The 4,548-nt window shown below is 39.1% G+C and overlaps 1 long non-coding RNA gene across 1 annotated transcript in view; it reads right to left on the bottom strand.

The window, feature by feature from the left end:
* Window positions 1-4,300, bottom strand: part of LOC137422455 (uncharacterized) — a 207,295-nt gene extending 202,995 nt beyond the window's left edge. Inside the window, exon 1 of the long non-coding RNA XR_010983470.2 lies at window positions 4,102-4,300. This is a non-coding gene — a long non-coding RNA (uncharacterized LOC137422455). The remainder of the gene's footprint in view (window positions 1-4,101) is intronic.
* Window positions 4,301-4,548: the final 248 nt, after the last annotated feature.

Below are 4,548 nucleotides of genomic sequence, written 5' to 3'. Positions count from 1 at the left end.
TTCAAAGTTTTTTTTTGTTGTTGTTGTTTGCACGCATGTTTTTTTGCACCCACGTACGGGCACGCCCTAGGATGTTTACACACACACACCCCTACACAAATTTTTTTTTTTTTTTTTTTTGGCAAGGAACGGGCACCCACGTATGGGCACGTCCTAGCTTATATATAGTACGGGCATGCCCTAGTGGAACCAAAATGGTGATAAAAATCATCATCCTTTAAATACTCGAGATAATAGCAAATATATTACGAAAAGTTTTCTGCCTAATTAAAGGACCAAAAATATGTTTATGACACAAACACCACTGTATGCCACTATTTCCTTATCAATGGGTCATTCCACGAAACCGGTACGATTTGCGGTCCCTCTGACCTTTTTAAGTGTATTTTATCCATCGGGTCACCAAAATCAAATTTTAAAAGCTTTTTATCATCAATTGAAATGTTCCCTTTAATATTTGGTAAACAAATTTCATACATTTAATCTTTATATCATAAATTATCTTGCTTTTTTCAGTAGACACCACCTATTTTGTCCATTTTTTCATGTCCCCCTTGGCCTTCGATGGAAGTGGACTTGAGATATGACTACTAAAAATGTTTTTAAAATCATAAATTTTGCCATTGACATACAATTGTATCTGTGCTTTATTGCTGGTCATGTTTAGTTTTTTAATAAATAGATGATTAATCATTAAAATAGCATTATATAGTTCTGTGCCCCAGTCGCACTCAACCCCGTTACACAAGTCATTCCCCCCTCCATAAAAATAATGGACTGGCCCTTTAAGTGACATCACCAACAGGAAGTGGCATTCTACAAGTGTTCTGAACAAGATGCTGCAGAGAGAGGTAACTTCCCACCTTTTTGTCCAATGTTTTATAGTAATTTAAACTTTCATAGTGTGGTCGTAAAGCTTAACAGCTCAACTCTGTTACATGTAATAAAGATAGAAAACAATTATTTGGGAAAATTATCTTTGTTATTTCAACAATATATTGGATTTCTTACTTTCATGCATGCCATGTGGTCTCCCCTTAATCAACACAGGTAGAGTAGTGGCCACCTTGAGTAAAAAATCACAACCCCGTTACACCCAACCCCATTATTAGTTTCATCATAACAGGGTTGTGAGATTGTGATGGGGTTGTGTTTTTAACACTTTGGTTGTGAAGTTATCATATTATTTAAATTAATTATTATATTTCATCAACATTCTTATATACATGCATATGCATACATGCTATTCTTATACTACTTATACATGTCCCGTCAATTAATAAAAGTTTATGTACATGTAACAAACACAAAGTGTGTTTTGCACTAAAACAGGTATTTAGTTAAGTTTTCCTGAGGCCTTGCAAATCTTGTTTGACCAGAGGTCAAACAAGATTTGGTTCTTATGCCTGAGACTGCAGGTTGGTTTTGCACTGCACATGTACACACACACACACACACACACACACACACACACACACACACACACACACACACCACAAAACTGCACAAGTTGTTTTATTTTGATGACCTATTCAGTCTCACGTTTACATTTTACTGTACAGTATATTGTTGTTATCATCAGTGTTAATAAAATTCAGTTAAATTAAAATGTATGTCTATTGTTCTTCTTAAATGGTTGCATAATGAAATACAATGTTTATAGAAAATATTACATTGATTTTGAGATTAAAAACAACTATTTATGTTAAGCTGTATTTGTCTCTTCAACCCCGTTTACCACCATCAACCCTGTTATCCACCTTCAACCCTGTTATCCTAGTCTCAACCCCGTTTACCACCTTCAACCCTGTTATCCTAGTATCAACCCTGTTTACCACCTTCAACCCTGTTATCCTAGTCTCAACCCCGTTTACCACCTTCAACCCTGTTATCCTAGTCTCAACCCCATTACCACCTTCACCCCTGTTATACTAGTCTCAGCCCCGTTTACCACCTTCAACCCTGTTATCCTAGTCTCAACCCTGTTTACCACCGTCAACCCTGTTATCCTAGTCTCAACCCCGTTTACCACCTTCAACCCTGTTATCCTAGTCTCAGCCCCGTTTACCACCTTCAACCCTGTTATCCTAGTCTCAACCCCGTTTACCACCTTCAACCCTGTTATCCTAGTCTCAACCCCGTTTACCACCTTCAACCCTGTTATCCGCCTTCAACCCTGTTATCCTAGTCTCAACCCTGTCACGCCTATATTTTGTGTGATTTATTTCTTTAGATTTTATGAAAATGTATGTAATGTTTGTTGAACTCTGTCAGAAATGTTCAGAGCAATCATAACAACACCTTTTTTAGTTAAAAGTCAGATGCTAAAGTAGATTTATGATTAAAAAACAGAATCAAAGAATCAAAAATGTGGCACATTTGAAGCTTTAGTATAACAAAAGTGTGAGAATTGATGTACTTTTTATATTTCCAATTATTTAATTAGTGTGAGGGACATTTGATGAATAGGAAAATGTTTGTTTAATTACAAATACAGTTCATAATCATATTCAAACAGCTTCCAGAGTGTCCATAACGGGGTTGAGAAAATATAGTGCTGTATCATAAAATAATGACCAATAATAATAGGGATTTAATGCCTGAGATGGGAAAATATTTTTTCTGCAAGTTAAATATGCCCTTAATGTTGTGGGGTATTCAGAAAAGTGAAACATTTGGGTCATCTATCTATAATTCCAGTAATCTCTGTGTGTGTGTCTGTGTGTGTGTCTGTGTGTGTGTCTGTGTGTTTGTTTGTCTGTGACCGCTGTTTCTCGACAACCACGGGTCCGATATACTTGAAACTTGCCAGGTATATTGCTGGGGACCTGAGGATGTGCCTTTTCAAGGTTTCATATTAATCGGAGAAGTAGTTACCGAGCTATGGCGATTTAGCCGTTCGCCGTTCGCTTTGGCTTTGCGAATGGACCAAACCATTTCATGTAAATAGAGGGGGGGGGGGTTCTACCGTACTCGCAAGCCGTTCGCTTTGGCTTTGCGAATGGACCAAACCATTTCATGTAAATAGAGGGGGGGGGTTCTGTGGTCGTTACTGCCACGTGGTTTCAAAGTTTTTTTTGTTGTTGTTGTTTGCACGCATGTTTTTTTGCACCCACGTACGGGCACGCCCTAGTTTAAAATAATAATAATAATCCAAATCGTACCGGTTTCATGGAATGGGTCCAATACTGTACAATCAATGGAACATATATACATTTCACAGTTGAGTAAAATGTTGTCATGAAATTAAAATAAATGCAGCTGGAAATTTAATGTGGACAAATTATGTGAACCTAAAAAAAACATTTAACAGCAACATTGCAAAACATCTTAAACCGCATGTGTTAAATTGTCCTGAAATACACCGCTTCATGCAAATACACTATGAAGGGGAAATGTATTTCACAAACAAGCAGATCATGACAAAACATAAGTGCAACAGTTTTTTCTCATTTGGGGGTATCATTTGAGACATGCTGCTTGAATCACTCATTCAAAGGATGCCATGATTACAAAATTACAGTTCTTCATTTATTTCTCTTAATGGAGTCATGAGAACTTGCCTCGGGAATGCTTTTTCGCAGAGTATTTATACTTGCCAGGATTTGAATCTGTGTAATTGAACGATGTGGTGCGAAATAATAAGCTCAATTACACTTAGAGTTGTGCATTCTCAAAAAATGGAAATTCTCGCCAAAATCAACAGCACTTGATATAATGTGTGAATTGCATTTAAATTGGATGAAGAAGAGACGGCTCATCGCAAAATGGATGCGCACAAAAACCACGGCTCAAAGAGAAAGCTCAAAGGAGGCGTTATTAATCGACAACTAAAGGAATATCCACAAAAAAAATTCTTTTTTTTTTGTGTACAAGATCGAGGCTCGTGTAAGAGCTAACATCAATCACAAAAAAAAACGTAAACACAAAACATCCAATAAAGGGAGCGGGAGACAAGATGGGGAGAGAGAGGGAAGCACACAAGTACAACAGCAGAGAACAGGGACATCGGGAGATCTGTGGGAGGGAGAGGGCTTGGGGGGAGGAGGCATGTGAATGCGGGGAGGGGTGTGGAGGGTGGGAAAGCAGTAGCAGGATCACCTGGAGCAGTAACAGGACTCCTTGTAGTCTTCCAATGAGAATTTTCGCCTCTCGCTACAGGGTTCAACTCCTGCTCTTCAAAGGGCATTGTGCTGCTCTGCCAACCCACGTGACTGTGCAGCCGTGTGCAATGTCTTTGTTATAAAGATGCGGACACGCAGAGAGGATCAAGCACCATCTTTATTCCAGGCAACGGCAACACAGGCCTCACTCGGCCCCGCCCACAGCGGCCTCACCTGGCCCCGCCCACAGCGGCCTCACCACACCGTGCAGAGAAACTTGCACAACAGTGCCAGTACCACCCGGAAGCAGCACCGATTAAACAGTCTGCACTGATTGAGTACGTCTATTATTTCTATGTTCACAAATATGGAGAATTTGGAGATCCAGGTATTCACAATGCCTCCGCACCTCCATCACTTCAACAATCTTCTAACCTTCTTTCCA

Source organism: Myxine glutinosa, chromosome 2 (genome assembly GCF_964187855.1).
Source record: "Myxine glutinosa chromosome 2, kmMyxGlut1.1, whole genome shotgun sequence".
NCBI lineage: Eukaryota > Metazoa > Chordata > Myxini > Myxiniformes > Myxinidae > Myxine > Myxine glutinosa.
This window is presented reverse-complemented; position numbering and strand designations above follow the sequence as displayed.